The sequence below is a fragment of the Ambystoma mexicanum genome, chromosome 6q (genome assembly GCF_040938575.1).
Source record: "Ambystoma mexicanum isolate Mex_15411 chromosome 6q, UKY_AmexF1_1, whole genome shotgun sequence".
Lineage (NCBI taxonomy): Eukaryota > Metazoa > Chordata > Amphibia > Caudata > Ambystomatidae > Ambystoma > Ambystoma mexicanum.
The window spans coordinates 194,262,242-194,288,653 of record NC_090937.1 but is presented as its reverse complement, the minus strand read 5'-3'; the positions used below and the strand labels follow the sequence as shown (position 1 = coordinate 194,288,653).

The window sequence follows — 26,412 nt, the reverse complement described above, 5'->3', positions numbered from 1 at the left end:
CGAAGAGAAGAAGGTTGGGTTGTGGACCCTGAACTATGATGGTGCTGTTGAGATAAACATTAATGATGACTCTGGAAATGACGAAGAGGTCAAGGAGGACCTCCCAGCGAGTGCCACCATTAAGAGGCGATAGGAGAGAGAAATCTGACCATGTAACGAAGAAGAGTATGTCAGTGATAGTCTCTCTGGCGGAAGCCGTGACATAGGTGTCAGCAATAGGATGGCCTGGCTTGGAGGCCAGTATGTTCTTCTTAAGTTTTTCCAGCCAGATTTAGTGATAGGAGAATGATAGGAGATAGTGAAACAGTTGGAAAGGATAGGAGAGATAGAGAGCGCGGATGTGTATGTATGGGTATGTATTTCTGATCTTTTCATCGTTTGTATTATATTAAAGGTTAGATGTATTTTTAACCATATAATTGAAAACATAAAAAAAAACAATGTTCTGAAAATCAGGGATTCACCAAATAACTTCCCTAAGCCAATTTATCCAATTTAGGCCATTCCGTAGCAAGGGGCTCGCGTCACAGCTTTCCTTCACTACTAGGTTCACACAATGTGCACCACAGTGTACAAATACACCTAGTGGCTGTTTCTCTTTGATGAAATGTGGGCTACGCGATATGCCCCAGACATTTTAGCAGCTCCATCAAATGCCATACCTTGGAAGAGAGCAACAGGAAGAGGAAGACGGACAAGCACATCAAGAATTAGGCTGGCAATGGAAGCACCCGTCGCATCCTTAGGCTCACAGAAGCCAATAAACTCTTAATGAGGATTCATGTAGTCTACATAATTAAGACAGATGCTTTCCTGTTCCTTTCCTGAGCAGTCCTGAGCTCCATCAACAATAATGTAATAATACATTGGGCTGCAGTTAATGTCAGCTATGAAGGAATAGATTATTTCATGACTCATTGAACAATTGATTTCCTTCTGTATTGCTGGAGTGCTATAGTCTTGCTTTCACTGCAGCCATATTTTGAAAGTTGGTTCACTTCACAGGCGCTGAACATTTTTTGTAACTCATCGTAATTTCGCTCATCCAGTTGATGACTCCGTAGTGGCAGTCCTTGTCTGACCAGATAGCGCAAATTGGTGACATGCTTATATAGGCACTTCCTTGAAAGTTCTTGTGACTGCCTTGACTGATCTTGCAGAGTAGCATCAATGCTTCATCCATGTAGAGCATGTACACATTTACAAGATGCATGCTTGTGAGTTCCAGATGACTGGTGAGCTGCACATTTTCCATCCACCTTTTTCCAGTTGGAAAACCCTACTGAAGAAAATGTTGGCTCATGTCTCTTTGGCAAGGCAAGCAAACCCATGTTTTCACTTTTTGCCCACAGGAAACACAGCACTGCTTTCAAATCAGGGCTGTAATGTAGCCACTCAAATTCTTTATAGCAGGCACTTTGAAATAGCAGGCTTCTTTGTCCACAGATTTGTGGTGCTATCTCCTCATAAGGTAGTTGCATGGGATTTTCTCCAAAGTACGAATTATCATCTGCGTTACATGCCCCTCTGGAGACTGACAAAGTGTGCTATTCGGTGTGAAAGAATGTGTTGTAGCAATGTCATCACCAGCACAGTTTGTTGGTTGTGGCTGTCGTTCAACTTGGACTTCTGATTCATGCTCATCACACTCAGTGTGAATTGCTTCTTCATGAGGAGCACTACTTGATGCAGTTTTAATGTGATCTGCAGGATCAATGTCTGGTCTTTTGAAAAAGGCTTATATCGTCGGCTGGCCTCCCCTTTGGCGCTTCATCTGCACTCTTTCCGGTTTGGACGGACAAAGTGAATTGCTCTGAAATGTAGATTTGTAACATACATTGTTCTGTCAAAATCAGAATCACTCAGCAAGTACATTTTTTAGGATTGTAAATCAGTAAAATGTGTGTAGAGGTGTGGGCAAGCCAAGAATTTCACAGGACTTGCCAGAGCCGAGCCAATTTTAGTCCATCCTGGCTCTGATAGCCAAAGCACAAGCCGAGCCATCATGAAAAGGTGACCCATTAGGCAGCAAGGGGTTTGTCTCTAGTTGTCGACTGCCCATTCAAAAAGTTGTGTGTTATTTATGTACAGATTGAGAGTGACAGACCCTGGATGGAGCAGCCTCACAACGTAGTGCACATTGGTACCAAATTGGAAAGTAATGCAGAAAATGGCTTTTAGATATCATACCTATCAATAACGGTGGCTCAGCATGTAGCCTTAGACCAGCATTAATCTTCCAAACCAACAGCACAATTATTAATGCCCTGCCCTTGTAAAGCCAAGTAAGACGTTTGAAATGCAAGCTTGCCCGATTTCATATTCACACTGCAGCTGCTGAGGTGAGAGGAAACAGGGGACAGGGGAGACTGTCTGCTTCATCCTCATATTAAAGCATACGCAGGACAGGCTAGGGCTCAGGGCTGTCCTTATCTCACTTAGCTCAGCTCCTGACTTACCTGTGTCTCCTCTGCCCTGATCTCTTTTTTGATCAATAAGGACGTCGTTAAATGTGCACATAGTGGTGGCGGAAGGACTGCTGCAAGCACCCGTTCTGTTCTCCTCACCTAAAGATTATTAAATAAATACATTTAAGAGCTGCTTTACGTGCATGTGATCAAAATGAGGTTCAATACAAATCACTTTATTCTCGAGTTGCAGAAAGCAGACGGAGGGAGTTGTGCTCAGTTGCTTAGTCTCTGTCTGTGATTCAAACCGCAGGTCACAAGCATACGTTACACAAGAAAAGCTACTAAAATGAGTTTTCTAACTAAATGAACCCACATTGTGAAATAAAAGCTGCTGCACACTTTATGTGAAATGTGGATAAGGGGAACCTCAACTATCAAGTGAAAAGAAATCACTCTTGCAGCTTGTTAACAGTGCAGCACAAGAAACATAAAATAGCTGCGCTATAAACTCCTACTTATAAAGAAGCAACCGAACCAGAAGAACCATGCAACATGCAGCCGGTCACTGCACACGTTGATCATGATCTGAACAGGATTCATTTTCATCAGCATGACATGCCTTAATGTAGTGAGTCCAACTGCGAGGAGAACATTTTGACAATCCATGACTGAACTGCCGTGCTGAGGTCTTTGAAGAAGTTAAGTAGTGCCTGATGATGTCCCTCCCACCCAGACCTTGAAGGCGGAGAACTGTATGCCCCCACAAGAGTGGCTGACTGATAATGATGCCAGTACAGAATCTCATGACAGCCAGTGACACAGTAAGAAAGGGCTAGAATGGCTTCCCCAAAATGCCAGTCTAGTCAATTGATAACACATACCATGTTTGCTTTATCAACATGCCCAGAATAAGGTCATGTCACAGTAAGAAAGGGCTAGACTGGCGGCCCCCAAGTCTGTGTCTAGCCATGTAATATTTCATATTTGCCTTCTCGATGCCCAAAATCAAAGGTTGCACTTGCCAAGCACCCCGCGCGCAGACATATACATACATACATACACACACAAAATGTATACCCATTCACCATGGGCGGCATCAGGGCCTTTAAACCTTTTCAAATGTAATAGGCCTCCGTTTTTTTTCTGGGGCTTCAAATGTGCACTTCCGGCAATTGTGTTACAAGTTGCGTTTTCTCTTTCCAGAGGATAAAAAGAAGTTATCACCTGATTGCCTTTTAACACTGGTTCCTCCACATCAGCCACTTGCTGACAAAGAAGGGTTTAAAACTCTTCAGTAGGCATTTAGTGTTTAAGCTCCCTGCTGGCTAGCCGCCTCGTGATAATTTGCGGCTCTTTGTCACCATTGTAATGTATGCACCCCACGGGTGCCTCAGACTGTTTTGCTCTAATCAGGTGGCCCCAACCATCATGTTGAAAATAGGCAGCCACACATCTTCAGCCAGGCCTGACGTTCACCCAGTGACGCAACAACATAAGATTCACAAACTTAATTCCACCCAGAACATACAAACAGTGCATTATTTATTATTCATTCAGACACAAAAGGCACAATTGTTTGCTGCTGAATTGTCTACGGTCCGTGGACTTCTAAGCCAATTTTGCCACGGCCAAATCTGCCCTAATTAAAAAAAACAAAAACACCCACCTCCACAGTCCCCCACCTACCCCCTATTTACCTTTTCGCCGTCTGTGCATATTCTGACCCGGCAGCGTTGGATCCGTCCCTCAGACGCGGCTCAGATCCGACACTGCAGGGTCTGCTTCTATTTTTATTTTTTCATCCCCGCATCCAGCCCTCCGAAAGGTGGACACCCCCCCCCCCTCCCAATTGACATTCATATGTACATTACATACACAACACCTGCAAACAGTGGTGCAAAGGCCATAAAGCAGACCAGGCATTATCCCCGACCTGACCCCCGAAATGTTGGGCTACGTTGGCTTAATCTGGCTGAACTACAATTTCATGACAGAAAGGACCTACAAACAGTGCTTGGGGGGTGGGAAGGGATGCACTTTTAATAAGGCCTGGCAATTACTAATAAGTTCAGTGCTTGTTCTGTTGCACTTTGCACACGCTAGAGTAAATAAATGTACAGTAACTTAGTAAAATTATTCAGGTCTACTCTATTTTGTAACAGATCAAGGTGCACGGGAGAATGGCCTGACCTGGCACATGGCCAGCAGTTACATATGTTTTAGAGTGAGTTTCCTAGACCGGGAACTCCCGTCCCCTGCACACTATCTTGGGCTAATCGCCAAATGTTTTAACATTCCTTCTCAAATTATAATGAAAGGATTTTAGATAGATGTGGTAAACAATTTTTGAAATTCATTTTTAATCATTATAGTAAAGCAAATACTTGCATTCATTTCTTAACATTGATTTGTACAAAGTGATTTATTAATAAAGAAAGTGTTGATAACAAATCATAAAAAGGGGAGTGTCCAAACGCATTTCGAGAGGATCTCTCTTCTTTAGGGGAATTTGGCTTACGATTTCTCTTGAAACAATTCAGAAAACATCACTGTCAATAAGTATCCTTCTTTCAATTAAAAATCAATCAATGGTAATGTTCAATTCAATCATTAACTTCTTTCAATCAATGCCTCTAATATCCTGAAGTTGTCCGGAATACACAGTTTGCTTCGTTTTTCACATAATTACTTGTTATGTGCCCTTCCTGGTGATCAGAAAATAATCCCCATTACTGGAAGGAACCTTTTTTGATTTGTTCAAAATGTATGTTGGAGTATGTGTTAACAATCTCACCTGCCTCATCTATCTGCTGGGCCTCTCTATAACTTATTCTGTCCAACAGCGTCTCTTTATCTCCTGTAAAAAAGGATTCCTAACTAGATCAGTCATGCTGTTTCTATCTATCTCTCATCCATTATCTTAAATCCAGTACGTCATCTAATGTTGATATGCACTCACCTCGCTAAATGGTCAACTTTGTATGTATGCTGATGTGGGGGTTTCTTCAAAGGTTCCTCCAGCTATGTAATTCTTCTTATCTAAAAACAATTAATTACACCTTAGTCTATTAGGCTTTCTGTCAAGGATAATAATGCTTCCAATGTACTCAAGTATTTGTAGTGGAATTCTAACTCTTTTTATTGTCCAAAACAGTCACGCTCACCACTGATGTAGTTCTGCCTGTGGTCAACTGGAAATTAATGTTTTCCCCTCTTTGTCGCTTAATTGGATCCACAGGATTCTAGAGATAAATATATATGTTTTAGGAGCAGGTGGATACAGCCTTTGGTGGTCTATGGCATTCTGTTAAAGTAATCTTTATAGACACCCAAAATGATTCAACTTACTTCTTCCTTCAAATCTAAGCACCTCCCGTGCCATTTTCGTGAAGCAATGGATTGCGTTACTACAAATTGGCCTATTTACGTTGTGGCGTGCCCCGCCACAGTGACATTATCACGTTTCGATGCTGATGACGTCACACATGTAAACAGTAATTTTTTCTTTTATTTATTGCGACTAATTGCTGGACCAGAGCAATGTATTCCTAATATTTCTGTGCTATTTGATGTGTCTATCGTAAGCATCCATATAGCTAATTAGGGCAATACTTGTTCAAATATCTCTTAAAGATTTATTAGGGTTCCACGTGTTAAAATCACAGCAAAAATTGACGTTTACACAAAAGAATCACAGCAAAAAGGCTGTGGTTCTGCCGAGGCAATCCATGTAAAGGATGCAGGGGACACCCCTGCAACCCTTGGACCCACTATACCATTTAAGGGAAGCGGGGGACAACCCTGCAACCCCCGCCCCCCTTAAATGGTATAATGGGGTACACCTTTACTGGGTCAAACCACAGCATTTTTGCCGCAGTTTTTTTTATAGGAGACATTTTTGCTGCAATTTTATTACTGCATACCGTTATTTGGATGTAAATCTATACTTAAAATACAGAATTGACCTCGCCTATTAGGTCAGCTGTTATGCTCACAAGCTACGATACAGGATTCATCTTTCTAAAACGGTTGTCTGTCAAGTCCTTCGATTATCAAACAAATGGAGGGGTGAATATGTGTATTCCAAATTGTCATTTATATCCACTTCCCGGTGACTCCTTCCCCAAAGGGGTGTACAGTCTAATGTTCTAACTTGTTGTGTAATACATTCATTATTTATGGTGGAAATATCCCTGCTCCTCCGAGGAAATAGTCTATTGTACAAAAAAAATCTTTGTTAGGGCCGATCTAGCTTGGCAATACGGTGTAATCTGTACAAAAACAAATAGGTTTGTATAAAAGAGCATACTCAATACAACAGTGTACTATTAATCTTCATGCTTGTATTCCAATAGAGTGTACATCCTAATGTTGATTCAGTATTATCTGATCTTGAGATATCATCAGTTGAAACCTACTCCATGGAGTGCACAGTCTATTGTCCCACCAATAGAAGCACAGTGCAAAGTCCAGAATGAACCATATTCATAGAAAAGGGCCAAATAGAAATCTTCATTCATCCCTAGTGGGGCTATTGTATCCAACCGGTGGATCCAATACAGTTCTCTTTGGGCTAGCTTTTCTGCCGATATCTCCTCTCCTAGGTGGAGGGTGTAGGATTTCTAGGACGACACATTTCATTTGTGCTATTGTGTGCCTCTTTTCATGGAAATGTCTGAATACTGGTGATCTGATATTTCCAGTCCTTATGTTTGATTTATGTTCTGTCCATCTCTCCTTAACTTTCCGGATAGTTTGGCCCATATATTTGCTGCATGGGCATTTCAAAGCATAGATTACGATCTTGCTAACGCATGCTGCAAAGTCTCAAAGTGGGATTTTCTTGCCCGTGTTGGGATGTCTGATGTGATCCCTTTTAAGGAAGTTCGAACAATGTTGGCAATTCAAACAGGGGCAGGTGCCCAGTTTGGGTTTATGCAGGAGCCTCTGTGTTGGTTTCTTTGATCTTTCTGCTCTGATTAAAGAGTCTCTGATATTCCTTCCTCTCTTGTAGGCCATCATAGGTGGCTCTGGAAACAGTTTATTTAAGGTAGGTTCCAATTTGACCAAATTGTAATTCTTTTTTTATAATTTGTTACTTGGTAACTTTGTGCTGAATATTTTAATGTGTTTATTAGTCTGTTAGTTTCTCTTTTTGGTTCAGGTTTCAATAGGTATTTTCTTTGATGTGTCTCAGCTCTGGCTACTGTTGTATTCCAGCTCTCCAATGGGTAACCCCGCTCACGAAACCTTTCTGTCATGAGATCATATTCTTTTTGGAGTGTCTCTGTGCAATATACAATACGTTTCAGCCTCGGAAATTGGCTGTATGGTAAACTTTCCTTTAGGTGTGTCGTATGAAAGCTGTTGTAATGGAGTTTATTGTTGATGTCTGTAGGTTTTCTATAGATGCTTGTCATCAATCTCCCTTCTATGTAAGGGATCCATACATCCAGGAAGTGTGAACCCGGTTCTCATACTTCCATTGTAAACTTGATGTGTTCATGGCATTGGTCAATGTATTCAAAGAAACTTGTACATTCCAAACGTGTTCCTTCCCAAATGGCAAAACATAATCGATGTATCTTCTCCAGAACAGTATCTTGGAGCTACAAGTTTCCTTCTGAAGTACATGTGTCTTTTCAAAGTGAAACATAAATGTGTTCGCGTATGTGGGGGATACCGACAAGCCATTGAGGTTCCATAGATTTGCAGATAAAATGTACCCTTATATCTACAAAAGTTGTTGTATAGGATAAAATGTATAAGTTCTATGGCAAACACCTAGTGGATTTGTACCTCTTCATGCTGTAATAATAACCATTCCATGGCCTCAATTCCTTCCACATGGGGTATGGAGCTGTAGAGGCTACTAACATCCAATTAGACAAATATCAACTCAGTGTCGTTCAATTGTAGTTCGCTTAGTAATCTCAGGAAATGTGAGGTGTCTTTAAGGTATGTTGATGTTTGTTATACAAGTGGTTGAAGTGCTGTGTCCAGATAGATAGCCAAAGGGTCAAAGATACTCTCTCTGTACCTGCTACGATTGGTCTAAATGGTTGATCTACTGGGTCCTTATGTATTTTGGGTAATGCAAAAAATACCGGAATGATGGGATGTCTCTGAATAAGAAAGTCTGCTGCCTTAGTGTTCACCCATTATGACTCCTTAGCTTTGAGCACAGTTTCTTCCATCAGTGTTTTTAACATGCTGGTGGGATCTTGATCCAGCTCCAAATAGGTTCTCTGGTCTTGAAGTAATCTCATGCAACCATGTATGTATTGCTGTGGTGCCCATTATGACTAGGGCACCACCTTGGTCTGCCGGTTTCATAGTTATTTTGGTGTCCTCTGCGAGTTCCTTAAGACTCCATGCTTGATGTTTTCTTAGGTTGCCCCTTGTGTGTGGACTGTAATTAATTTTCTTTAAGTCCTTCATCGTCTTGATTTTGAACATGTCTATCACAGGATGATTAACCTCTGGATGAAGCAAGGTTTTATTTTTCAACTGTAGAAAGTCATAAGACCTAGATCGTTCTTCTGTTCCAGGTAATCCCTCAAAATACACCTTGAGTTCCATTTTCCTCAATAATTTAAATAGATTTATTTCCTCTTCAAAATTGGAACTATTGTTAAGCGGAATATAGGGTAATCACAAATTGAGGATTTCCATTCGTGTTTTATTGAACTGTTTGGAATAAATATTAGTTATTATTGAATTTGCTACTTATTCTTTGTCCTTCTCTCTTCTGGTTTTCCTCCACCTAAAAAAGGTGTTTGTACTAATGTGCTGGTTGTGTTACTCCCACTCGCTTGTTCTGTTCCTCTTCTGTGTTCGGTACTGTGACTACTGATGTGTTTGTGGTATTTTCCCCTTCTCCACATGCAACGTCAATGCTGTCAGTATTTAGAATTGGCAGTGTTGATCTAGGTTGCCTTAGTTGTGTGCCTGGTCCTGGTCTGTTATGATTGTAGAAGTCTTGCCATGTATAAACTATATCACGGGCATAGTCTAGGGTATCTCTATGGAATTTCCTGATTTTTCTCTGTTCTATATCTTTCCGATAAGAATCCAATTTTTGATTGGTGTCTTCCAAAATGTTGTTCAACTCTTCTCTTAAATTCAATACAGCTAACTGTTCTTTAATTTCGTCTATCTCTTGGTGGATGTTGAAGATTGATTTAGATAACTCTTCTATTGTCAACAATCTCAAGTCCAATGAGAATGTATTCAGGATCTGTTCACATCTTTTTACACATTGCTGGTTTTCTTTGCATAGGATTGGTCGGAGATATACCCTCAAACCCTGAGGCATCCTATGAGCTTTATGGTACTGTGCCAATGTGGTTGTGTGATGTTTTGGGGACATTTCCCTTCGGATTAGTCTCTCCAATTTATTTATTAACATATCTGAATTTTCTTCGGGAAGAGATTATCTGTCTAGATCTGCAATTAATCACAGAATCCTGGTAGCCTTGTCGTCACTGAAGGAAAGAGTACTGGCTGATTTATTAGTAAGGGCGTTCATTAAAAAAAAAAATCTATGTGAGGGGTGCCAATGTGCGGTGTGTGCCAACCCAATGGGTACATATCGCAGTGCTTGTTCTGTTGCATTTTGCAAACCCCCTCCAGTTGTTTGATAATCTAAAGACTAGACAGACAACCGTTTTAGAAAGATTAATCCTGTATTGTACCTTGTGAACGTAACAGATGACCTATAAATTTACATCCAAATAACTCTTCAAGATGATATTTGAACAACTATTGCCATAGTTAGCTACATGGATCATTAAGATAGACACACCAGATAGCACAGAAATATTAGGAATACATTGTTCTGGTCCAGCAATTAGTCGTAAAAAAAAAAAAATAGAACTGTTTACATGGGTGACGTCATGGTGAATCAAAGATTACTTTAACAGAATGCCATAGACCACCAAGGGCTGGATCCACCTGCTCCTAAAACATATATATTTATCTCTCGAATCCTGTGGATCTAAGCGACAAAGAGGGAAAACATTGATCTATCCATTAATTTCCAGTTGACCACAGACAGAATTACATAGGTGGTGAGTGTTTTGGACAATAAAAAGAGTTAGCTTCCACCACATATACTTGAGTATATTGGCAGCATTATTATCCTTGACAGGAAGCCTAATAGACTAAGGTGTAATTGTTTTTAGATAAGAAGAAGTACAGGACAGGAAGAACCTTTGAAGAATCTCTCACACCAGCCTACATACAAAGTTGACTATTTAGCGAGATGAGTGCATATCAACATTAGATGACGTATTGGATGTAAGATAATGGATGAGAGATAGATAGAAACAGCATGACTGACCTAGTTAGGAATCTTTTTTTTTTTTTTTTTTTTTTTTTTGCAGGAGATCAAGAGGCACTGTTGGACAGAATAAGGTATAAAGAGGCCCAGCACACAGATGAGGCAGGTGAGATTGTACACACATTCTCAACAAATCATACATTTTGAACAAATCAAAAAAGGTTCCTTCCAGTAATGGGGATTATTTTCTGATCACCAGGAAGGGCACATAACAAGTAATTATGTGAAAAATGAAGCAAACTGTGTATTCCGGATGACTTCGGTATATATTGATTGAAAGACGTTAATTATTGTATTGAACATTACCACTGATTGATCTTGAATTGAAAGATGGAAACTTATTGACAGTGATGTTTTCTGAATTGTTTGTAGAGTATTTGTAAGAAAAATTCTCCTGATGAAGACAGATCCTCTCAAAACGCGTTAGGACACTCCCCTTTTTATGATTTATCAACACTTTCTTATTAATAAATCATTTTGTACAAATCAATGTTAAGAAATGAATACAAGTATTTGCTTTGCTTCAATGATTGAATTTACTTTAAAAAATTGTTTACCACATCTATCTAAAATCCTTTATTATCATTTAAATAGGAATGTTAAAACATTTGGCGATTAGCCCAAGATAATGTGCAGGGGACGGGCGTTCCTCGTCTAGGCAACTCACTCTACTGCAATAACTAATAATTTAACATGTTTCATTATTAGCACCTGAAATTGCATGAATACATTTTTAGACAATTGAAATTATGGGTGACTTGGTACTTGCACGTCAGGGGAGTGAGCAGGGCATGGGAAGCAAAAGGCAGCTGATTCTCACCGTTCTTAAGTGTGTGTTTCCGACACCGAGAGCTTTTAAAATGTAACCTGACTAGAATAGTTTCATTAGAATATGTAGATGTACCACAACCCACAAAGTTTGCCCCTCTACCGCAGTCTCTAAAGGTTAGCCCCTGCGGTTAGCCTGAAGCCTCCCAACAAATATACAAACACGATAAAAAAACGTACCTCTACTTTCAAATGGCCGCTCTCACTCATGTTAACACCTAGCTCAGCTGCTAACCTCGCGCTCCTCCAGACAGAAACTAGTAAGCTGAATGAACTTCCTAGTTCCTGTCTGTGTCGCAAAAGCGCAAGCGAAGCCAGAAAGCAACGCTCATCGGCTCTAGGATCGCGGAAGTGCTGACAGTGCAGCAGAGCCCTGCACCACCCAGTCCAGCACCATGGCAGTGGCTGCTAACTTTGAATAGGCCAGGCAGGATAAGGGACTGAGCCGCGTGGGGCATCCCGGCCACACGCTTGATGTAATGAGACAGCGCAAGCCTGGCCCCGCACCCCAGACAGGCTTGCGCTGTCCAATTACTTAATTGATGCAGCGGCCGCAATGTGGCCCCTTGGCACCGCTCCACCAAAGGACGGGGGGACCAAAGGGCAAGTCACCCCTGTGCCTTCCTATAATTACACCCATGTCATAAGGTGCAGACTGTTCGCTTAACCATGAGGTGCGCCACTGAAGGCCTTAAATACTATCAGTTCCAGACCACACCCCTTAACCTGGTTGGTATGAAGTAAAGAAACAAATCACTGGATCATGAGATGGTTCTTGAGACTTTGGTCCTACGTATTTAAGGTGGAACATAGAGATGGGAAATCTCCAAACAAAGGTGCATTGAGTTGACACCCTGTACCAGAACCTGAAAATGCAGGTTGATCTGGCACCGAAAGAGGGGTAGGAGGTATGTGCCAAAGTGCTGAGGCATCCAATCACTGCGGGTCCCGTCGCCTACCCTGGTGGCACTACCCGGTGTCGCTTCTGGGTGCGCGTCATTAACTTATCAAAGGAATGAGATTATAAAAAATGCGACATATGTGCCAATTATTTTATCTTTTTCTTTCCTTTTCCAAAGTCAACTTTACTACGGACTTCAAAATGAAAATATATGCAACAAAACTATGAAAAATATATTTTTATACAGCAAATTTGCCATAAAAGCATAAAACACAAGTAAAATACAACATACATCTTTTTTTAACTGTTTAATTGTGATATTGGTTTTATTAAAGTAAGCCTATCACATTTCATTATGGTAGAGCATAAAAACATCCGATCAAAAAATAAAAACACACGTTCATATTTACGTTCCATAATTCATTATTCAGATTAATATCTTAATATAACCTGCTTGATTTCTTCAAATCTCCTAAATGTCTCTACCAAGAAACCATTTAATGCTATTATAAGTGAGACACTGCCACACCACATCAATCCATAGCACTTGAATGAGTGGCAACTACTCAGCTAATGTATTTGGCTATAGTATCTGGGATTGGGGAGCCCTAAGCTCTATTTCCATATCACCCCTTGAATGGTGTTTACGTATGGGCCCAAATCAAAAGTTGACAAATCTAGTCCATATAGAATAGAGGGCTCCACTTTTGCCAAATAATACGTAATGATAGGGTGGAGAGAAAATGTACAGAGGCTGGACATGAGTGATTAGATTGTCAGCAAATATTAAGCTGTTTATCTTCGCATGTCCCAGATTAACTGGGAATGTGACTGCCTCTGACCAGACGTTTTGTAAATCGCTGATGTAAATGTTAAAGAGGGTGGGTGCAAATACACAACCTTTTCCAACAGGGAGCAAGTTGGGTAGGATGTTTGAATCTCGTCTGTTTTGAATGTTCCTCGGGGTGAAAAAGTCAGCATTCATCAGTCTGTAATAAATAGGCAGCCTTTCTGGTGGACATCAGTTCACATCACCCCACAGTGGACAATGTTGATTGCGTAGTGTATGTTTAGTTGTTGAGCTCTCCATCCCACTTGTATCCTTTTCATTTAAATCACCCATGTCTCTGCACAGGCGTAGGAACAATTAATCTGGGATGATGGAATCCTCAGAAAGATTGTTGGGAATCTTTAGAGCCTCTGGCACTTCTCGATCAGTTGTAGGGCCAAGATGTTCTGTGTTTGTATCGTCCGCCTTGTGAATCATGGTTATAGTTGAGGCAATTACATAAACTACTTGTAGTGGCAGGTTTTGATCCACTACCCCTTTTTGTCATTCCAAGGTTTGATCCATTGTCCTTTGTTGTCCTCCCTCCGTGGGGCGATCAATTTGATTATATCTTCTCCACAGGGATTTAGTGGCATTGGAACCAAATGATTTATTTGATTTGCAGTTGAGGGAGTGCATATCTTCCCTGTGACACATATTTTGTATCAATTTAGCTGCAAATGTAATTTTGGATTGCTTTGTACATGGCAGAGTTTTCTTGCTAGGTGATTGACGTTGGACGGAAGATGTCAAACCAACTTCAACTTTATCCAACATCGTTCTACTTGTTGTGGAGTCCTGCAAACTACTTAAATCTCTGGCAGACTGCTCTTTGCTTCCTAAAGCTGCAGCCATTCAAGTTATTGTGAGTGTCGTGTAGTTACCAAAAAGATATAAACCCCACTAAAGTTCCAGTATTAATAAAGTTTACAATTGCAGTAAATGTAGAATCAAGAGCACAAGACTTTCCTTTGACGTCAGTTACAGATGTATGTTAGATGTCCTGTTTTATGTTCGTTTGATTAAAGTAACTACAGAAGGATTGTCTAAATGTGTAGTTAAAAGAGAAAAAGAAAAAAGGTTCTAAGTCTATTTTCTTCTTATTTTGTTATAAAACAATTTATATATATATATTTTTTTTAAAACATCTAGTAAGGTACTAATAAAGGGCTTTTTAGTAATGACTTGTCAAGTTGATGATGAGTCAAACAAGCGAGCAAGCTAACAAAAGCCGCTGAACACACTCTCGCCACGCTCCCGTCACGCTCCGCTCTGCTTGAAAACCACCTCCTATGATAGGAATGGTAAAAAGACTGTTCCACTCTGTTTAACTGCTGACACTGCTACTTTGTCTCACACCAAAACACACTCTTGCCGCAATACAACATACATCAAAATTCCACTTCACATACAATAAGATCTGGAGTATATTTCGATGTCGACCATTAATGACAAGTGTTGCAGTGTAATGATTGTATCATGCCTAGGGCTTTCAATCGGTTGTACATCTAGTAAAAGCACAGATGATAACATAAGCTGAGATACAAATTTGATACAAATAAAACAAAAGCATTTAAAATATTAAAAGTGTAAAATCAGCAGATGGCGCTCCATTGATCTTCACAGATTGCCAGTTACAATTCAATATAGGGGAAAATGAACGCTATAGATATGCGCAAATTAGGCACTGGATTACCCACCCAACGGTGAAGAAGGCGGGCATGAGGACGCCATCAGGCCTAGAACTGTCGCTTCAAGAAGGCAATACGGCGAAGGGGGTCTCTAGACTCTACAAACTCCTCTCCAATGACCAGCCAACCGACCATCTTGCATACAAAATGAATTGGGAGAGAGATATGCAAGAGTCACTAACGGAGGAGGAATGGTACCAAATATGGGCACGTGCACATAGCACTTCCAGATGCACCACAATAAAGGAATCTGCGTACAAACTGTGCCTCAGATGGTATATGTCCCCGAACCGCATCCACAAAATTGCAAAGTCTTACTCACCAAACTGTTGGCGAAACTGCGGTGAGAAGGGAGACCTGTTTCACATGTGGTGGACGTGCCCTAAAGCCGTTGCCTACTGGAAGGAAATACTAAGCTACATAAAAGACATCTCAGGGGTGGATCTACCGAGATCTACGAAGTCGATCCTCTTAGGAGTCCCTATAGAAGGGAAATATGCGATGTCAGGAGCGTCCGCTAAACTCATCACCCATCTACTATCAGCAGCTAGAATGACTCTTCCACAAAATTGGAAAAACAAAGAAGAACCAATCTCAGCATGCTGGTGGGTTAAGATCTGGGGGGTGATGGCTATGGAGAAGATATGCGCCATCAGCACCGGCAAATACCTAAGATTCCTAACTATATGGAATCCATTTCATGAACATGTACAGGACAGAGAAGCCCATTTCTTCAAACCCCGCCTGCTCCGAAACACACATGTAACCTGAACTCTCTCAAAAACAAAGATAAAGAGATGCTGCGGTTAAGAAGGGGTACAAAACTGTAAAAGCCTAGAATCTGAAATGTAAAATAATACCTATAGTAGGGGGGTAGTGGACTGTATAGAGGTGGAGGGTTAATAAAAAGAAATGGGGAGAGTGGGGGAGGAGGGATGAGGGAGGAAAGGAGAGAACTGGGGAATCTCAGGAGGTAATGCGATCTATAATGTTCTGTAAGACAAGAACATGAGTAAAATGTAGAGCATAAGAGTTCAATGTGCTCAAAAGCTATGCTGTAATAGCTTATATGCCTTTGAACCAAAAATAGACATGGAAGCTAGACCGAAATGGTTATGTCAGACTGAGAAACAGCCTTAGAATGGACTGTCACTAAGACACAACTCGGTCCTATATAACGTATGTAAGTGAAATAGATTTTGTACATATAAAGTTGGTTAAAAGCACAATTTCTTTTCGAAACAATACTAAAAGAACATGGCCTAAGGACAAATGATGGATTTACTCATTTACGAAAGCTATTTAACTTGTAATGGAGGGTGAAGCGTGGCCAATCCCGAACTAAGCCCTGGTGGTAATTAACTGAGTTGAACAGAGTTGTCATTTACAATGCCTTCAGACGTATTCTGAGTTTATTAACGCTTCAGTAAAACATTGACAGGGAGATGAAGCAGGGAAGGCAATATATTGTAAAGTTTCACAACGGGAACCATAAGTTAGAATCCATTGTTGCGGGCAAAATACTTCCCGAATGTACCCCCATATGTTGCATACTCGATCTCAAGCTAAGTCGGACTATGTAATAGGGTTGCTAAACGTAGCGGGGAGGAAGGTCGATTATTGTTTAATAACTGTTCAATGGCTTTAGGAGATGACCTACTGTTACGCTTATTCTTGTTGTATGAACTAAGGAGGAACTTTAGCGAACTGTTTTATCATTACTGCTCTATGTGTTATAAATTGAAAATCTAATAAAATATTTGTTTAAAAAAAAAATCAGCAGAGGTAGAATCAGATATGAACAGTTTAGACCCTTTTTGACATTCTTAGCCCTGCCAGCAATAAAAAAGTTGACAAAAAAAAGACAACATTTAAGTCATTTGTATTCTTGCAGAGGTCCAGTGCTGGCCCAATGGCCCCTATGTTGTTTGATCTAAATAATGTGGACAGATAGCAGGATCTCAGATCGTTGTAACCCATACATAAAAGAAGGAAGTGAGGGAGCTGCAGATCATCCCACAGTTTCATATATAAATACAGACTTCTTTTCCTGGGTGATAGGTTTGTAGGCTACCCTTAGAAATCCTAATTGCTGCTTATCGATAGGTTCGCTTTTTGCAAATACGCCAGCAGGATATCCTTGGCAGTTTTTAATTCCCCATTGAAGCAGCTCTTGGTTGTTTTAGCAGCTTGCTGTACCCTCCTTGCAGGCTTGGTGAGGAAAGGGACCGCAGTGAGCACCAGTTTACTGTAGCAATTCATAATACTAGCCACAGCTGCATCCTCTGTACAGATTATAGAGATATGAGGTTCTATAGCAGCGTAGAAGAAATGTTCAGAAAAGAAAAATCAGTGTGCAACCATTCAACGCTGCGTCTGGCATGACCTGCAAAGGTGATTGTGGATTTACCAATCGGTTGCCCACTGCTATCGCCCTGGCTACCCACTCTGCTGGTAATGCAGTGTACCGGACGGTGATCACTCTTAGTGCGCCTAAGAACTTCTAAACTGACAACATTGCCTCAGTCAGTCACACTTATGAAGATAAATTAAAGGATTAATTCTACCGTTGCAAGCTTGCAGGTTAGCATCAAAGAATATGCGGGCTGCCTTAAATGCATACTGGTGAGATCTTGAAGGTCTATCGCACACCAGGGATGGTATGCTCCACACGGAATCCTGGTCACCCCAGAGGCTGATGAGAGCTTCAAGTGGCTCTATCTGGAGATTGATGTCACTCATCGAAAGGATTAATGGATTTACTGTGCCCTTCAGTTCATAATCAAAGATAATCTGGAGCATTTTCTTGAGACTCTACAATGGTGCTTTACCATGCGGTCTGTTATAGATATTAAACAAAACAATTGGCCTTCCCTCCTTGGTGGATGATTCCAAACATTTCAGGTCTTCAGAGCCGGTTGGCCTATTAGTGGAAGTTTAGGACAATTTGTGGATTTACCAAAATAAGCAACCTACCCTTTGGTCTTCCCCGTGGGCCTCTACAGGCTGGTACCATAAATGAGCAGAAGCCCTGCAAATCAACAGCATTCATTGGGAAACACCCAAAAAGACTGAATGGGACATTTGATCGAATTTTGGACGAACGAAAACTTTGAACAGCCGGAAAAATTCTATCAAATGCCCCATTCGGTGGCATTATGGTTAATGTTCACCATAATGTCAGTGGGGATTGCGGGAGTCTCCCCTGCACCCGTTTGCATAAAGTCATTACCCAAGTTTTCTACAGGCATACCAAATCGAAGTCTTGAATAACGCTAGTACCAAACTACAGAATTCTCTTATCTCTACCCCACTGATTAAAGAAAATCGGTCTCAGTTTGGGTACAGCAGCCAGCAAAACTAATGTCACTACTCAAACAGCAATACATAAACGTGTAGAGGCTCACAAACCTGCATTTTCCCCATTTCCCTACATTCATGAATAAAGCTTATCCAATCCAGGCAGGGCACATGTCTTTGCAGGCTAGCCACATTCCAGGATAGCAGCTTACATACTTGGCTGGGTGCATTCACCAGTGGAGGAGATGGAGTAGGAGGCAACGATGGAATGTCAACCAATCAAACCAGTGGTGGTCAATCTACACCATCAAGTCCCTCCTCGCCAGCCAAGTGTTGGCCAGCTGTAGATGGACTTACACCTGCCTGTTTGTAGGGGCCCTGTGGCGCATGTGGTCATCCCGTTGCCAATACATGCGAGTGCAGGGAGATTCTTGAGCCTGTCGGGGGATAGGTACAAAGTTCAATGGACAGCAACCCATCCACCAAGTAGCTATTTGTCAGGGACAACCTGATGGAGTCGTATCTGCCTGATGGCATTTCTATTCTCTCACAGCCCAAAATATCTTGTTGGCCTCCCCTGATGTGGTGGCGCCAATGGATAGCCTTCTTTTTGAGGGCTACCCAACTTTGACCATGTACACACAGTTTGGGAGACCATGCATCTGCCTTTCATGATTGCCTACAAGATTGTAGGAACGTGGAGTTCTTGAGGGAGTTCTTGAAGGGCTAAGATTCGGCCCTCAATTTTGTCATTGGGTTCCGCACACATCCATTGCCTTGTCAGCAGGTTCATGCAGGAGAACGGGTCTATTGTTTCTGATAGGAACGTAAATTCATCTTGGGTTGCTCTGATACTGGGGATAGGTGCGAACTGTGATTTTGCAGGGTGGTCCCTGTAACCAACCCCTGCCCTACGTTCATGCTGGTTTCTTGGGAGTCGGGTTGTGGTGGTTATTGGGTGTTTGCATTCTGGGCGGCTGTGACACAATATTCACCCTGGCCTCATCCCAGCTGTGGGCATTTTGGGGGTTGGTGCAACAGAAGATGACTCGGTGCTCTGTGCACGCAGGGGTGCACTGCTTTGGGCAACACACTTGTGATGTTCAAGATGAGACAATTTACTGACTTCATCCACCAGTTGGTGCATGACCTCCTTAAATCTGCTTCACTCCAGCGCAATTTCGCTCAGATTTGTTTTCCTGCACTCAGAACTGCTACAAAGGGAGCACCAGGTTGAGTATCGAGATTGCCAGGAGCAGGACCTCTGAGGTCGGGCCGATCTTGGACAGCCCAGTGTTGTGGTTTTCTGATTAAGCTCACAGCTGTCCAGCTCACTTAAATGCCCAAAGCGGTTTCTTATGGAAATGTCAGGTGTGATAATCGCCAGGGTCACTTCGGGTGCTGGAACAATGTCTTTATCCCAACAAGACTCGGTGGGATCCTCTGGTTAGGGCACATCTGCCTGCACCATTTCTGCACTCCCTTTATCACTGCAGAATTACTTGCATCAGCCACGAGCACAGGGTTGACACTCAGGTCGCTTTTCCCCACATCATCATCTACAGCCCCAATTTGCACGTCCTTTTGTATCGGGATTGGCACTTGCAGTTCTCTCTTGGGACGGAATAGCACTCGATCGTGCCTCTTCCAGGGCCAGATACCGGAATCACGTAGTTCCTCCCACTAGCACGAGTAGCACACCGCGCAGCATTATTTGCCTGATATGCCTCCAGCAGATCAGGTGCGCACTTGCCCTTCACCTTGCGGGAACCACTTCTCAAGTCTGCGGGCTTGGTACTGGAAGAGACTACTATAAAGACCTTGATTAACTCTGAGGAGAGGCAACTCAATGCACAGTTGGATTTGGGTCTACTCCCCCCCCCCCCCCCCCAATTGTTCCTGGGGCTCTGGTAAGCGATTGCCCGTGGGGTAGCCAGCTGGTGTAATATCATCTATATCCTCCAGGAGGCCTTGGATCTCAGTAATTAGAATATTGACATCTTCAATTGGTTTGAAGAGTTTGAAAAATGTCTTCTTCCCCTCAACCGGTGAAATTGGAGTCACTGCCTTCCTTTTGACCATCTTGAGTTAGGACCAATTACAGCCACATGCAAGTCCCACATAAACTTACTTAAAGGGTCTTGAGGGTAGCCGTGGATTAAGAGTCACGTTGGCAGGGTGCCCGAGTGCCGGGGGCAGGGCTTGAGCGGGGAGTCGAGGTTACTAACCAATTTAGTAACTGAGAACCCAAGACAGTCCGAGACAGTCCAAGACAAAACACTCACTGCAGGAAAGCCAAACACTTGCGCCCTTGACTGCGGGCTTCACCCTGGTGGGCCTGCAGTGGACAGATGTAGGTTGGGAGGGCGTGGCCAATCCAATGTTTCCTGCACACAGCTTCCACCTCCTTTCAGCGCCACTCACATGTGCCCTTGACTGCGAGCTTCACTGTGGCTGGCCTGCAGTGGACGGATGTAGGTCAGAGGGGGCTGTGGCCAATCCCCTGTATCCTGCACACAGCTTCCCCCTCCTTGTGGTGCTAAACACCTGCACCCTTGACTGCGGGTTAAACCCTGGCAGGCCTGGAGTGGACGGATGTAGCTCAGGGGGGGCATGGCCAATCCGCTACTTCCTGTACACAGCTTCCACCTCCTTGCGGTGCCAAACACCTGTGTTACTTTACTGCGGGTTTCACCCTGGCGGGCCTGCATGGACGGATGTAGGTCAGGGGAGCGTGGTCAATCTGCTGATTCCCGCACACAGCTTCCACCTCCTTGCAGCGCCAAACACCTGTGTCCTTGACTAAAGGCTTCAGCCTGGCGGGCCTGCAGTGGACGGATGTAGGTCAGGGGAGCGTGGCCAATCCACTGCTTCATGCACAAAGCTCCAACCTCGTTTCAGCGGCACTCACATGTGCCCATTACTGCGAGCTTCACTGTGGCGGGCCTGCAGTGGACGGATGTAGGTCAGAGGGGGCTGTGGCCAATCCCCTGCATCCTGCACACAGCTTCCCCCTCCTTGTGGTGCTAAACACCTGCACCCTTGACTGCGGGTTAAACCCTGGCAGGCCTGGAGTGGACGGATGTGGCTCAGGGGGGGCATGGCCAATCCGCTACTTCCTGTACACAGCTTCCACCTCCTTACAGCGCCAAACACCTGTGTCCTCGACTGCGGGCTTCAGCCTGGTGGGCCTGCAGTGGACGGATGTAGGTCAGGGGAGCATGGCCAATCCACTGCTTCCTGCACACAGCTCCCACCTCTTTGTGGCACCAAACACCTGCGCCCTTGACTGCGGGCTTCAGCCTGGTGGGCCTGCAGTGGACGGATGTAGGTCAAGGGAGCGTGGCCAATCTGTTGCTTCCCGCACACAGCTTCCACCTCTTTGTGGCACCAAACACCTGCGCCCTTGACTGCGGGTTGACACAAGGATCTTTTAACCCACTGACAGTCAGTCCTTCTTGGCTTGTTGTCTGTCTAGATTTGAGCAGCAGGCAAAACCTTGCAGATTGAAGTTTTCAGTTGCCAGCGTTTCCTTATCATATCCTTAGATACAACTGTAGAGTCAGCAATCACAGTCGATGGGGCACAATCTCATAACAGTCCTAGAAGCAGCTCACACGGATCAGTCCTAAATACAAAAATAGAAATAAACCAGCAATGATAACACACTCTTTCATACTACTATATTCCACTCGTTCATTCATACATACTTGAACAACCACAATCAAAAACTGTGTGATTGAACAAAATACATTCTTAGGTCCAATTATTTAAATATTTCATTCTACAATTTCCAAATTACTGAACATTGCTTTACAGTCGGTCAATAACTGTATTGCGGCATTGCGACATAAAAGTATTGCAAAACAAATATGAAACAAAAGGAAAAGGAAAAGGGAGCATTGAGTCATTTTTTTAGCAAGTGAGGCAGCGGACCCAAAGTCCAGACTTTGAACATTGGGAAATGAGGCTTTGCCGAAGCAATCGCGAGACTGGGTTTATAGCACAGAGAGGCCATGGATAAGGGCATGGTGGCATTGCTTAGACATTTCCTATGGAGGTCTCGGCGGAACGGTATCCACTGTGAACCTTTTCCCAAGTGTGTGCGCTCCCGAGGGCACTGGCCTCCTTGAGGTGTTTTCCCGATCACAGCCACTGGGTATAATTACACTGTTTGCAGGGGGACTGCATCTTGCAAGGAAACTCAATATGCGCTTAGCTGTGCGTGAGCTCTTGTAAACCATTATGATAGAATCAAGGGCGTTACTACTCTGGCGCAGCTCAAAATGTGTCCTCGTGTTGAAAATAGACACCCTATTACAACTCGTAGCCAGTGCGTGCATTTATCGTGAGTGCTTCCCTGCGTTCATGATCTCTTGTCACCAATTTGGGGACCCTGTGCTAATTTACAGTCCCCTCGTCTGGGGTACTAATTGCCTTCCAGGTTTTGCAGGGCGGGTATTATGGGGATGACCCGTTCTGTTCTCTGCCTTGTCAGGTATAGTTTTTGACCTGTATTCCTTGTCTGCTTGCGAATTGGTTGTCTGGGGCAATGGGGTGGAGGTTAATTCTTGGTCACTCTTTTTAGCGAATACAACTAGTGGTGGCCGTTTCGAGTGGCAACCTGAAGTAACTTGTCTGGCAGCCAAAGGTTCGTCAATTTCTTTTATTTATCAGCTTCATGTATAAATCTTCCGGCGCCCCGTATTAACACCTCCAGCCTACCAACCTCCCATCTTCAACCGTCCTCCACTCGCGTCACTCGTACACACATTCCAACCCATACATTCTATCTGAAGCTCGCGGGCTGGGAGAGCCGCGAGCCTTCACACCTTGGAGCTACTATAAATACTACATCATCCCCCCCCTTTTAACATCTTTAAGAATTAAGGAAACTTTGGGTAAACTCAACTAATATACATAATGAAAAACCAAGATGGTATAACTCAAAATGATATTACTAAATTTGACTTATATAAATACATTATGTGAGAACAACCTATTGAAACTGAATATTGAATATACATGTGGAATATATATATTATTTTTTTTTTTTTTTTTTTTTTTACATATCATAATCCTTAGACCAAAACGGCAATCTCCTTTCTCTTGAATTCCGCACACACCTGTTCCCAATCCTCCCCTCCACTTGTTGTCGCTGAACCACATTCTCATCAGTATAACTTCCCACACTACCATTCACTACATCATTGCTATTCAGAATTTTTTCATCACCAAACACATCACTTACTGTCCTCTCTGTTTTGAGTTGTATGTGTCCTTGTTTGTCACCTTTCCACATCCACTTACTAACCCTGTCCATATTCCATACAGATCCCCCTTCTACTCTAACCGCTCTCTTGAACACTTGTATTACCTTGACAGGTCTGCTGTATTTAGATTCTCCCTTCTTAACTTTCCTTCCGAACTTTATTCGTACAAAGTCACCCGGCATTATCTTCAACTTAAACTTTTCAACATGCATTTTGCTTAACTTATGTGATTCTTGATTTCTTCCATGACCTTGTAACCCATTACCTACACCTTTCCTCCGTTTAACCCATTCAGGATTAAGTAACGTATTGGGAGCTCTTCCCCTCATTAATTCAAACGGTGATACTTCCATTCCTCTTTTGACAGACATTCTAGTACTCCAAATCCTTTCCTTAAGAACTTCGTCAACCGGTAGGTTGTTACTCAATGCCAATTCTACTGCTTCTACAATCACACGGTTGTGTCTCTCAACCAATCCATTGGTTTGTGGGTGGTATAATGACGAAAACCTCCACTCAATGCCTGTCTTCTTGACAAATTCCTTCATTTCATTACTTCTGAACTGTACTCCATTGTCACTTAATATTATTTTAGGAAATCCTTCCCTTCTGCATACCTGCATCAAAAATTTTATTACCTCATAAGTATCAATTTCCTTCACTGCTTTGACTTCTACCCAACCTGAGTAATAATCCACCAACACAATAAGGAATTTTTTTTCTCCAATTAATTTCACATATGGTCCAATGATGTCAATCCCACACATCTCCCATGGCGCATCACCTTTGTCAATGTTAATTGGTTTGGACTTGACAATCCTACAGCTCTTATCACTGTTTTGACACGGCCAACAATTTCTGATAAACCTCTCAATCATAATATCCATGCCTGGCCACCAATATTTCAACCTTACATTATTTTTAGTCCCTGTGATGCCAGGATGGCCTTGGTGCGCCTTCTCAATTAATTCATTCCAAAACTTGTGGGGAGGAATTAACTTATCTCCTCTCACTAAAAACCCATCTTCCATCGACAACTCATCCTTAATCTCCCAATATTTCCTACAACCTTCGCTCACAACTCTTTTTTCAGGCCAACCACTTTCTGTGTACTTCCTTATCTCCTGCAATTCCTCATCTTTGGCTAATTCTTCTATCCACATTTCCTTAGATGTGACCTCGAAAATAGTTGCTACAATTTCTTCGTTTGGATCTGCATTCAATTCATTATTCTTTAACGTCAATCTAGATAAATAATCGGCTATTATATTTCTCTTTCCTGGCACATACCTCACAGAAAAATTGTAATCCTGCAACTTCAAACTGAGTCTAGCTAATCTCGGAGATGCTTTACACATTCCTCTCACCGTGAGAACTTCTATCAATGGTTTATGGTCGGTTTGAATTACAAATTTGTTTCCCCACAAATATTTTCTAAAATAATTCACCGACCATGTACATGCCAATAATTCCTTTTCAATTACTGAATATCTGCTTTCTGTTTCTGTGATTGCCCTCGAAGCATAACTGATGGTCTTTTCATTTGCATCTTCATCTACCTGTGTTAACACTGCTCCTAGACCATTTCCACTTGCATCCACTGTAATCTTAGTGAGTCTCCCGTAAACAAACCCTCCCAATTCTACCGAATTGCAAATCCCTTCTTTTATACTCCTGACTGCTTCACCACATTCATCACTCCAAATAAACTTAGCATCTTTTTTCAATAATTTCCTCAATGGTTCCGTTGTACTAGCAACATTTTTTACAAATCTGTTATAATATTCACACAGCCCCAGAAACGATCTTAATTCATCTTTGTTTTTTGGCTCTGGTGATTGTTTGATAGCTTCTAATGCATCTCTTTTGGGTTTATAACCCTTACCCAGGGCTTTAAGTGGGCCGGGGCCTGCCGGGGCTGGGCCCCGGCAGGCTCCGAAATTTCGTTTTGAGGCGGGGCCCTGCCGGGGCCCACTAATCTCCCCCTGCAGCCCCAACCACTACACGAAAAGGCTTTTTTTCTACAGCCTGAAGCTCTCGCTCGTGTGCGAGAGCTTCAGGCTTCAGAAAAAAATGCCTTTCAGCCATAATGGTGGCGCCGCACCTGCGAGGCATCCCTTTAATCAAGGGATGCCTGTGGGCCGGCGCACCATTATAGAGAAAACGTGAGGCCGCTGGAAGCAGAGGCCTTGCTTTCTAATACTGAAGCTCCCGCGGATTCGCGGGAGTTTCAGTATTTAGGAAAAAGGCCTCTGCTTCCAGCGGCCTCACCCTTTCAACCTTAATGGTGACGCTGCCCCTCCCCAGCTGGCGAAGGGCAGCGCCACCATTAAGGCTGAATAGGCGAGGCGCTGTCCACTGCCAGGCAAGCCTATAGAAAACAAATGCAGAGATCAGCACCCTCTCCCTCATGGGGAGAGGGTGCTGATCTCTACAAAAGGCTGCCTGGCAGGGGTGCCAGTAGCCCATTGAGCCGAGGCTTGTCAAGGGGGCGTGGCCTCACGAGCCAGCAGGACCCCCGCTGTTAGGCCACGCCCCCTCGATGAGCCCCGGCTCGATTTGTAGTGCCACTTAAGGCACTGCCCTTACCATTTACTGCATGTCCTAAATATTCTACTTCCTCTACCCCAAATTTACATTTGTTTACCTCAATCTTCAATCCAACTGCTTCCAATCTTCTCAAAACTTCATTCAATCTCCCATCATGCTCTAGTGACCCTTTGCCAAATACTATTATATCATCTTGATATACCAACACTCCACTCAGACCTTTCAACACATTCGTCATAATTCTTTGAAATACTGCGGCTGCAGACGCTAATCCAAATGGCATGC

The 26,412-nt window shown here is 42.8% G+C and overlaps 1 long non-coding RNA gene across 2 annotated transcripts in view; it reads right to left on the bottom strand.

Moving 5' to 3' along the window:
* The window catches only part of LOC138515488 (uncharacterized), a 102,423-nt gene that overhangs the window by 30,729 nt on the left and 45,282 nt on the right, over positions 1-26,412 (bottom strand). Inside the window, exons 1-2 of one of the 2 annotated variants that reach the window (XR_011282023.1) lie at positions 11,764-11,840; positions 2,460-2,567 (exon numbers count right to left, since the gene is read on the bottom strand). This is a non-coding gene — a long non-coding RNA (uncharacterized lncRNA). Of the gene's footprint in view, positions 1-2,459; positions 2,568-11,763; positions 11,841-26,412 lie in introns of those variants that run through there. The other variant, XR_011282024.1, reaches the window with a different exon arrangement.